Here is a 12,496-nt window from a genome sequence, read left to right as displayed (position 1 = left end):
GCATATGGTTTCGAAAATACTAAGGCTAACTCACATGTATATGATCATATGCTGGATGTGTAGAGTATTATTAAGTGTTAGTATGTGTAAAATTTTAACATGCATCATTGAATAAAGTAGTGTCTTTGGCATCACATGTGATTTTAATGACGACTGCCCATGTCTTCAAGTCTAAAATTATATGTCTATGATAAAGGTGAGACATGAAGTTAATATCCCTAGTATGAGAGAGTTTCAAATATTCAATTGAGCCATGATCGCCTGAGTGGCACACTTGATTAAGTTTGAGAAATATTTGTCACGACCCGAACCCCGCGAGCTCGTCGACATCCCACCCGGCCACGCTTATGTACAGTTCTCCAGGATCCAAAGGCCAACAAATTCATGCGGAAGCAAAAACAAATCCCCGTACAGAAACAATTAACATCACGATGACTTGGGACGGTAAAAACATACTTATATACATATCCACACGTTCTGTACAATTTTCCAAACCTACGGCTTCGGAGGCCACTGTACAATCCTATGACCACTAGAACAAAAAAGATTACGTGATCGAAACCTACTATACATCCAAAATAAAACAGCCAGCAAAAGTCAAGAGGCCAACTACCCTAGGCCTCGTCCTCGCTATCCGGTACTATATCATCTCTCGCCTCCAACTCATCCTCGTCAAGCTCGGGTGGCTGTTCCGCATCCGATGGCTCTACAACCTCCCCATCTTCTCCCGGTACCATGACCTCGGGGAATACCGAACCTTTGAGGCGGGTCATTCATACTTGAGGCAAAAGGTCTGAAAGACAACGAACCCACGACGGGGTGAGATAAAATCTCAGTAGGAAAATCTCTAACCCTAGATCAAGTCGCTAGTGCCTCCAAACACAAACTAGGCGAGCAACAATTTCCAACAACTCTTTCTTTCGCTACCCAAAAACTCCCCAATTAAATTCCAGAAAATTCCACTCTTTCTCCAAAAATTCTCATACCTTCCCAAATATTCTACGTTACTCCCCTCTCGGCGTTTCACGCCTCGGTCCGACAATAAATTATTCTACGTGCTCCAGGGCACGTTTTTAACACATCAGGCCATAATATAAATATCCACATTACTCCGAAAATTTCTACGTTACTCCAGAAATATTCCACGTCACTCCAGAATATTCCACGTCACTTCAAAATATTCCACGTTACTCCAGAATATTCCACGTTACTCCAAAAATATTCCACGTTCCTCCAGAATATTCCACGTTACTCCAAAAATATTCCACGTTCCTCCAGAATATTCCACGTTACTCCACCGCCATCGAATAAGTTCATGAAATTGAGCCTCGGATCTTTATGGAACATGGCTCTATATATATATCGGGGTCTCGGACACATAGGAATACGACCCACGGATCTCGGTCTCGGACACATAGGAACACGACCGGATCAAGTCTCGGACAATTAGTCGAACACGACTCACTTTGGTCTCGGACGACTTAATTGAATACGACTTTCTTACTTTCTCGGTCTCGGACAATCAGACGAATACGGCTCACTTTGACCTCTGACGACTTGATTGAATACGACCATCATACTTTCTCGGTCTCGAACAATCGACGAATACGGCTCACTTTGGCCTCGACGACTTGATTGAATACGACCTTCTTATTTCCTCGGTCTCGAGACAATCGACGAATACGGCTCACTTTGGCCTCGAACGACTTGATTGAATACGACCCTTCTCATTTTCTCAGAATATATCGGGACCACGTGATTCACTCACGTTAGAGAATTAATAATTCGGGATCACCCGATTAATTCACACTAATCCAAATATTAATTCAGACTACCCGATCAATTAATACTACCATAGTATCCAATCCACGTCATGCGACCATATTACGCTAACGTAGCAATATATAAATCACGCGCCACTAAAATTATACTAACGTGGAAATTTATCACGGCCGAACAATAATAATTTTCTAACATATAATTAATTCACGACCACGAGTACTATACTATAATAATGTCACATTTAATTAGCACCGTGGTATAACGACTTTATGTCACATAAAAATAAACCTAGTTAATATTTAAACTAACCATGGTTCAAAAACTAACTAGAGTCAAATACTAACCTAACCATGATTAATAAATAGCATAAAGCAACCATAGTTGAACAAAAAGTAACTAGGGTTGGTAGAGTAACCATGGTCAAACTTTGACCAAACAAATATCCTCTTGAAATTACTATTCATTGTAAGAACAAGCATATCTCACCTCCATTTCTGCAATTTTCGTCCAGCAGCTATACCACCCTCAAATTCACCAATTTCTTCATCAAAACTTCACAATTTCATAGTCTTTTAGCAGCCTAGTCACCTACTATAGGTTTAGAAACAATCCTACCTCAAAAACTCGCAAAAACGTCCGTTGAACGGTTGAGGAAAAGCCCGAACTAATCGGCGATTCCGGCGATCCTTGCACGGCCGGCGACTCGGCGACGATCTAGCGACTCCAAGCGCTCCAAAGCGACACCAAAGAATGCTTGAAGAATTTTCGGCAATGGAGGGTGAGAGAGAGGGTGTTCGGCCAAGTGAGGGAAAGGGAGAGGGAGAGTGAGGTAGAGAGCAAGTGAGCTAGAGAGAGAGAGAGAGTTCTTGGATAATGAAGAAGAAGAGGCCAATATAATAATTAATATAGGTTAATAATAATTAATTATGCCCACAAAATCAAGAGAAAAAAAAATAAAATAATTATCTCCCCTCATTGACTAGTCAATCTCGGCCAAAAGGGGAAATGGCCAAAATACCCTTCGTTCCAAGTGAAAAATAGGGTATTTTTCGAGGGCAAATGGGTCCTTTCCCATACCCAGTCCAAATCTACTTTTCCCGAACCTCTTTGGGGCGAACCGCGAAGGAATTTCACATAAGATGAGGAAACGTCCAAAATTTTTATTTATTGAAACCCCTGAAGGTTCGACGTCAAATTCTGAAGCTCGATTCGTGACCAATCTCGATCAATAGAATTTTCAGCGTATCTCAAACTAACGGGCGGCTTTTAGGAGTTACGCGTATCGACCCGTGATTAAAATCACGTTTAAGAATTACTCGAGCCATGGCGACCTTGATTGTCATTCAATTGCGAGGGTCAATCACTAGTCCCGATGGACACGATCGTTAGAAAATAATTTAGGGACGTTCGGAACCCATACGAGGTCAAACGGAATCACCCGTGATCCAAGCGTAGGGTATTATCCAAATCGTTCCTTAATCATTCTAGGATCGGCCTATATTGGTCCGGAATATTCCCTCGACAATTTTCATGGCCAAAGAGTCAATCCAGGATTAAGTTCTTAGGTCCACGTACTTGATTTTCCTAGCTAGCCATTCCCATTTGGTTAGTCCGCTCGAGAGGGATCAACTCCGAGTGAGATTAAACTGAAATACATCAATGAGACCTTTCATTTATTCAAAGCTTCGAAAGTGGGTCGGAATTCAGGATGTCACAATTCTTTCCCCCTTACAAAAATTTCGTCCTCGAAATTTGCAATCCTCCAATCATCTCGTCTTATGGGGTATTGACGCCTCATCACTACTACGCTTCCCAAAGTAGTTCTTGTCGTCACTTGACACTTCGATAACGTCCTTAACAGCAATGGTTTTCATCCTTGAAAACTTGTTTTCTTTGGTCCTCCACTGTGTTCACCTTCCTCTTCCCTTTTGACATTCGCAAAATCTGTTGGTAGCATGCCCTCGAGTATTCAAATCACCTCTTCAATTGTCTATTGGTCCAAGAATAACATGCATACCTTACTACAATCCATCTTTTCTAATTACGGACTAAAGGTCTTTCCAAAGCATTGCATAAGACTCATGGCCTTTATCAACTTGCCCTCTATTATCCAAATCGAGTCGTAACCTTCTCGACTCCTTAAGCAAGTTCAAGATTACTTTCATAGTAATCTGCTCTTAATTCCATTTGAAAACCTTCAACGATCATAGTAATCTTTCGATTTTCAAGGTCATGCCTCTTCCTGGCCGGCATGTCTCATCCTTGACCATATATAAGATCGATCCAACATTCAGTCCATTCCATTGGACACCGTAATTCTCCCCTCAAATTTCGATGAGGTCATATCTTTAGATTCCTCTCCACTATTGAACTCGTACACTCGTCTATTGAACTTCAAGGTTTCTACCCTCAACTTTGAGATTTCTTTTCCAAGTACTCAGAAGTCTGGATTTCCTCCTTATTCTATTCGTTTCCACGACCCTTAGAAGTCCGGGTCCATTCATCGCCACATCTCAATTCCTTTCTGACCTTCAGGCTTGATGCTTCAAGTAGCCATCAAACTAGTCAATTGGTAAACTTCCAATTTAGAAGTTGAATCTCTTATTCCTCGAGGTGAGGTCTGTCTTTTCGTTGCCAAATGCAAGATGCTCAATTTTCAATTGTATGCCTCTCCTACCTAATTCACCATTCCTTAGCAATAAAGGCATCGCAATCATGACCTTTCCTTCGGTTCCCTTTGGTGCAGTCAATATTTCTAACTCTTGTAGTTCACATAGTTGCGAGGTCATTCCTTGCACAAGCAACGCTATCATTTTCATAAACGGTTTCATCCATTCGCGCTACGTCTCGTCCTTAGTCCTTAGTCCTTTTCATCAATGTAATAATTCTTGTGGGGAAATCTTCCTACGATCCATCTATGACAATCCATCAATTTCAGGAAACTTCAAATTTCAATAACTCACATCGACCTTAGTCGATCCACCATCACTTTTTTACTCTTGAAGGATTCATAGGGATCCCCTCTCTTGGACTTCACACGACCAATGAATTTCACCTTATCGGACTCAAAATACGCACTCTTCACACTTAGCATACAATGATTGTTTCCTCGGGGTCATGCTTCTCGTGACTCCTTAAACGAGTCCGATCATCGTCTCTAAAGACGGTAACAATTAATTTAATTATTCTTTGGATACACAATCCGACTATTGTTAACTCTTGCTACCAGGTGTCGATTCGTTTAAATTGTCATTCGTACCATCCACTTGAGAGCTTATACTTTGGCTTTCTGTCTTTATAGATTTCCAGTTAGACCATGCCGCATTTTATTCATTTTTGTCACTCTTTCCTCAGGAAGCATCGTTGCCTCAATCTCTTGGTTCCACAACCAGCTAATGCGATCTTATCCCCATTTCATTCATTTAACTGAACATCGACATTTCCTGGAATTCAACATTGTCTACAAGACAGCTCCTTAGAATAATTTTACGGAAATCATTTGAGTTCTGCGTCTTCTTTCTCGCTCTAGATGTTCAATCTTAATGCCATGACAATTAGAACTTTCTCTTCCTTCCACATTAGGGTCTCTTACCCTATGAAGGAAACAATACACTTCAGTGGCATTTTTTTCTACTTCGAATCCATTTTGTCCTTGGAGTCCACGCCAAAAGCGGTGTTCTTACTCCAAGATTCAAATGCCCCCATACTTGACATTATTTTCTAGTAACCCAGTCATCTTTAGTGACAAGGTTCAAAGGAGTCGAGGTTTTTCCTCGGTCTCCGCACATCCACACCTTGTATATCTTAATTGATTAAATCAATTCACCTTGCGGTTACAATCCCAGTACCCCTTTTTGCTTACTCCTCCATCCATAAGCACTGTGGGTAATCGGGATTATCAAGTCCATTTCCTTTCCTTTCCATTAACGACCATCTCATGATCCAATCGCCCTTTAAAAACGACGCCCTATCCTTTAGGATGATAATTCGCAATACCACTTCTAGTGGTCCCGATTCAACCTCACTCAATCGCATATAAATCAATAAAGTCGGACTATTGACATAACTTTTTCCATAATTTTTCCCCGTGACAGGGAAGAAACGTCAATCTTTCATTACGGGCTATATGCCAAGGTAATAGCCATTCCTCCCCGGCATATTTTGTGCTCCATAAGTGAAATTCCCTTACTCGCAATCCATGAACGAAAATTCTCTTGCTTATTCCTCTTCCGATCATCCACTTCATTCATGATGACCCATTATCATTCCTCAGAATTAGGGTAACAACTAGTCATAAGACTTTCGAATTTCAATCCCCTCACGAACTTCACGTTTCATTCAAAGGGTCCTTGACCACCCTTAGTACACGTAGACAGCTTCGAGAACTTTGTCTCGTATTGGTGGATCGCCTTCGAATCTTTGCAAAGCTATTAAAGTTCAGACAATCCTTGTTCTCGAGTAACCTTAGAAAGGTACTTTCTATTGGACAACTTGGCGAAGACAATCCAGGCATATATCATGCCTTCAAGGAAAAACCCTTCCTTTAGCGATCTTTCACTAATCATCGACGGCCTCTTAAGGCTAGTAACTGCCAGGGTCACTTTCTTTCTTTAGCGCACCCAAAACTTCTAAGGTTTTCTCACGAAACCCTCAATCCGGAGGGAGGCAATTTCAAATTCACTTTCTCTATCGAACCTTAGTTGACCTTAGTCTTATGGTCCACCTCACAAGCTATTCAAAGCCCTTGTGGTTCTTCCCACACCTTCAATTTAGAAATGAGTAACTCATAGTCACCTTTCTCGTGACTTCCATCACTTAACTCATCAGCACTAATATCTGTCACCATAGTGACTTAGGCACAATAGCAGCTCCTCCTCAAGTTTGTCCACTCATTAATTTTTCTCATTTCCATTTAGAATTCTCGCGATCCCTTATTCCACTTGGGTCTCGCATAATTAACAAATCGAGCCATATTCTCCTCCAGTACTTATACTCCAATCGCTCATCTCTACTCAATTCTTGGATCTTCTCATATCTTGCATATACGAGCCAAGTGCTCCTCTAGCAACCGTACTTTGGTCGATCAACCTTATTAGGTTCTCATATCACTTGAGCCACTATGATTCCCTTCAGGAATCAAAAGCTTGAGTCATCTACTCAAGCCTAGCAATTTCAGGCTGCTCATCTCATCATTCATCACCAGTAAGCAACCATTTAGTGGTTCTCAAACAACTCTCAGCTAGTTGTCCATTATCCAAGGTTTCCAAATCATCCTTAAGCAACAATCACACATTAAGCAAGCCTCAACGATGAAACTTCTCAATTAACAACCTATTACTATGCAAACCTTAACTAGGCCAAAACGCAACTAGGTCATCACCAAGCAAATACTCAAAGTGCCATTTCAATCGTTCATGCTACAAATCTAGAGGTATCTACCACTCTAGCATAATCACAATAGGCTATCTCAATCTCAACAGGCATCAGATCATTGGAGTATAAACTCCTCACACTGTCTAATCTCTCGGTTAGACCTTAACCATAACAATCACACGATACCAATTACAAAATATGCCCAATAGGCCAATTGCAAACATCACTTTTCCTTTCAAACGGCATCCACTGCTAAGCATGAAGCTTTCAACCATGCCAATCACAAGCGTCATTACAAATGTCATGCCACTGCAAAATTCAATATGAGGATCAACTCCGTACACTACATCTCTTAACCAAAATCAGACTCAACCCGATACCTAGACTCTCACTTTCAAATTATGACTTGGGTCATTCCTGCCTCCTTGCTATCTTAGAAGCCCGCCAGGAGCCGCTCTTTGTTCGGACCTCTTTGTCCCGGCGATCACTCCCCGCCCTCATCAGACCCGGTCGTTGCGGGTTGTCCTAAGCCATATTTCTACGGAGAGAGTCCCATTCCACATGACCTATATCATGCTTCATTATGGTTTATAGGTATCCCGTCACTTGTCCCATACCAAGCGACCGTTTATTAAGTCCAATCGTGATAAGCTCATGCATGCACATTCATCAACTTTCATTTTTATGCCACAAACACCTGCACTGCATGATTGTCCTCGTTACTCGACGTATCATAGTCGCTCCCAGATCAATTCTTATCCACAAAAGATCTCTAATTCCACCAATGACTGTCACGTCTCATAGATCAATTGCCTATGTTCTAGCATATTCTTCAAGTTGAGTCATTGACAAACCATAATCATAGTCATATAATCCAACCGACCCTTCACTCAAAAGCAATCCTCTATTAGCCTCAACCATATGTACAACCTCAAAATCCATACTTATGGCTCCTCAATTTCCTGTTTGCTCACTTATAAACCTCAATAATATCATCACCCAAGTTTACCAATAAAACAAAACGATACTAGAACCATTAGAATACAATACAAGTTTAAGCCTATAATCCTCAAGATTCAGAAATCAATGCCTTATCCTAAGGGTCCCAGTATCTAATCGTCCCCAAGTTATCACTCCTTATTACTCCAAGTCTCAATCTCATTCGATCGAGCAGACCTTGCTCTAATACCACTCCAAACGGGGATGTCACGACCCGAACCCTGCGAGCTCGTCGACATCCCACCTGGCCACGCTTATGTACAGTTCTCCAGGATCCAAAGGCCAACAAATTCATGCGGAAGCAAAAACAAATCCCCGTACAGAAACAATTAACATCACGATGACTTGGGACGGTAAAAACATACTTATATACATATCCACACGTTCTATACAATTTTCCAAACCTACGGCTTCGGAGGCCACTGTACAATCCTATGACCACTAGAACAAAAAAGATTACGTGATCGAAACCTACTATACATCCAAAATAAAACAGCCAGCAAAAGTCAAGAGGCCAACTACCCTAGGCCTCGTCCTCGCTATCCGGTACTATATCATCTCTCGCCTCCAACTCATCCTCGTCAAGCTCGGGTGGCTGTTCCGCATCCGATGGCTCTACAACCTCCCCATCTTCTCCCGGTACCATGACCTCGGGGAATACCGAACCTTTGAGGCGGGTCATTCATACTTGAGGCAAAAGGTCCGAAAGACAACGAACCCACGACGGGGTGAGATAAAATCTCAGTAGGAAAATCTCTAACCCTAGATCAAGTCGCTAGTGCCTCCAAACACAAACTAGGCGAGCAACAATTTCCAACAACTCTTTCTTGCGCTACCCAAAAACTCCCCAATTAAATTCCAGAAAATTCCACTCTTTCTCCAAAAATTCTCATACCTTCCCAAATATTCTACGTTACTCCCCTCTCGGCGTTTCACGCCTCGGTCTGACAATAAAATATTCTACGTGCTCCAGGGCACGTTTTTAACACATCGGGCCATAATATAAATATCCACATTACTCCGAAAATTTCTACGTTACTCTGAGAAATATTCCACGTCACTCCAGAATATTCCACGTCACTTCAAAATATTCCACGTTACTCCAGAATATTCCACGTTACTCCAAAAATATTCCACGTTCCTCCAGAATATTCCACGTTACTCCAAAAAATATTCCACGTTCCTCCGTAGAATATTCCACGTTACTCCACCGCCATCGAATAAGTTCATGAAATTGAGCCTCGGACCTTTATGGAACATGGCTCTATATATATATCGGGGTCTCGGACACATAGGAATACGACCCACGGATCTCGGTCTCGGACACATAGGAACACGACCGGATCAAGTCTCGGACAATTAGTCGAACACGACTCACTTTGGTCTCGGACGACTTAATTGAATACGACTTTCTTACTTTCTCGGTCTCGGACAATCAGACGAATACGGCTCACTTTGACCTCCGACGACTTGATTGAATACGACCATCATACTTTCTCGGTCTCGGACAATCAGACGAATACGGCTCACTTTGGTCTCGGACGACTTGATTGAATACGACCTTCTTATTTCCTCGGTCTCAGACAATCGACGAATACGGCTCACTTTGGCCTCGAGCGACTTGATTGAATACGACCCTTCTCATTTTCTCGAATATATCGGGACCACGTGATTCACTCACGTTAGAGAATTAATAATTCGGGATCACCCGATTAATTCACACTAATCCAAATATTAATTCAGACTACCCGATCAATTAATACTACCATAGTATCCAATCCACGTCATGCGACCATATTACGCTAACGTAGCAATATATAAATCACGCGCCACTAAAATTATACTAACGTGGAAATTTATCACGGCCGAACAATAATAATTTTCTAACATATAATTAATTCACGACCACAGTACTATACTATAATAATGTCACATTTAATTAGCACCGTGGTATAACGACTTTATGTCACATAAAAATAAACCTAGTTAATATTTAAACTAACCATGGTTCAAAAACTAACTAGAGTCAAATACTAACCTAACCATGATTAATAAATAGCATAAAGCAACCATAGTTGAACAAAAAGTAACTAGGGTTGGTAGAGTAACCATGGTCAAACTTTGACCAAACAAATATCCTCTTGAAATTACTATTCATTGTAAGAACAAGCATATCTCACCTCCATTTCTGCAATTTTCGTCCAGCAGCTATACCACCCTCAAATTCACCAATTTCTTCATCAAAACTTCACAATTTCATAGTCTTTTAGCAGCCTAGTCACCTACTATAGGTTTAGAAACAATCCTACCTCAAAAACTCGCAAAAACGTCCGTTGAACGGTTGAGGAAAAGCCCGAACTAATCGGCGATTCCGGCGATCCTTGCACGGCCGGCGACTCGGCGACGATCTAGCGACTCCAAGCGCTCCAAAGCGATACCAAAGAATGCTTGAAGAATTTTCGGCAATGGAGGGTGAGAGAGAGGGTGTTCGGCCAAGTGAGGGAAAGGGAGAGGGAGAGTGAGGTAGAGAGCAAGTGAGCTAGAGAGAGAGAGAGAGAGTTCTTGGATAATGAAGAAGAAGAGGCCAATATAATAATTAATATAGGTTAATAATAATTAATTATGCCCACAAAATCAAGAGAAAAAAAAATAAAATAATTATCTCCCCTCATTGACTAGTCAATCTCGGCCAAAAGGGGAAATGGCCAAAATACCCTTCGTTCCAAGTGAAAAATAGGGTATTTTTCGAGGGCAAATGGGTCCTTTCCCATACCCAGTCCAAATCTACTTTTCCCGAACCTCTTTGGGGCGAACCGCGAAGGAATTTCACATAAGATGAGGAAACGTCCAAAATTTTTATTTATTGAAACCCCCCGAAGGTTCGACGTCAAATTACGAAGCTCGATTCGTGACCAATCTCGATCAATAGAATTTTCAGCGTATCTCAAACTAACGGGCGGCTTTTAGGAGTTACGCGTATCGACCCGTGATTAAAATCACGTTTAAGAATTACTCGAGCCATGGCGACCTTGATTGTCATTCAATTGCGAGGGTCAATCACTAGTCCCGATGGACACGATCGTTAGAAAATAATTTAGGGACGTTCGGAACCCATACGAGGTCAAACGGAATCACCCGTGATCCAAGCGTAGGGTATTATCCAAATCGTTCCTTAATCATTCTAGGATCGGCCTATATTGGTCCAGAATATTCCCTCGACAATTTTCATGGCCAAAGAGTCAATCCAGGATTAAGTTCTTAGGTCCACGTACTTGATTTTCCTAGCTAGCCATTCCCATTTGGTTAGTCCGCTCGAGAGGGATCAACTCCGAGTGAGATTAAACTGAAATACATCAATGAGACCTTTCATTTATTCAAAGCTTCGAAAGTGGGTCGGAATTCGGGATGTCACAATATTGGTCTCATATTGTGGTGAAATGTCTCCTGTTCTAATGCGTGGTCATACTCCCAAAGGAGGTGATTGTGTATTGATTGTGAAGGAGTACATGTACAGCATATGGTTGGGGAGTGACTAATCCTAGTGGTTCATACACCCAAAGGTGATGATTCTCGAAGGTTGAAATATATTCCGATGACCGCTATTATGTGGAGAGTTTACAACTGCATGTTATATATTCTACCCAAAGGCGATTGTATGATGGTGCATGTAACTCTCCGGATATGTACTTTCAAGGTTTTCAAGTTACACGGTAATCACTAGATGCTAATTATATACATTGCTTATTTTTTAGTCACCTTCTATGTGATCGGCAACTCCATTACAATTGAAGTTCTTAATGATTCAAATTTTAAGAAATGGAGAGAGGATGAAACTTAGTCTATCAATGATTTGATAGCCAAGGTGGTAGCAAAGAAAGAAAAGCTGAAAAAGGATGGAGGGCACTTTGCCCCGGTTACCTCCATTTTTGGCACTAAGAAAGTAAGGGATTTAAACTTCATACTCGTTGAGGAACTTATGTAACCACTAGTCCTTCCGATAATTCAAGTCATAAGAAAGCATCTTTCAAGAAGGATGGTAACCGCTGCTTCTTTTGTAAGAAAAGAGGTCACATAAAGAAGGACTGGGTCAAATATAATAATTAGTTGTCTAAACGTGAACATGCATGTTCTTTGGCATTTATTTATGAATCTAACTTATCAGAAACTCCATCTAGCTTATGATAGCTAGATAGCGATGCAACTAATTATGTTGCGTTCACCATACAAGGGTTTATAAATCGAAGGAAGCTAAATCATGATAAATCAAAGCTGTAGTGGGAGATAACAATAAAGTCGACGTTGAGTTTGTGGGAGATGCCATTTTGATTTTAGAATTTGGTTT

Source organism: Rhodamnia argentea, chromosome 8 (genome assembly GCF_020921035.1).
Source record: "Rhodamnia argentea isolate NSW1041297 chromosome 8, ASM2092103v1, whole genome shotgun sequence".
In the NCBI taxonomy this organism is placed as follows: domain Eukaryota; kingdom Viridiplantae; phylum Streptophyta; class Magnoliopsida; order Myrtales; family Myrtaceae; genus Rhodamnia; species Rhodamnia argentea.
The sequence above is the reverse complement of the archived record's forward strand: the minus strand, read 5'-3'. Positions refer to the sequence as shown.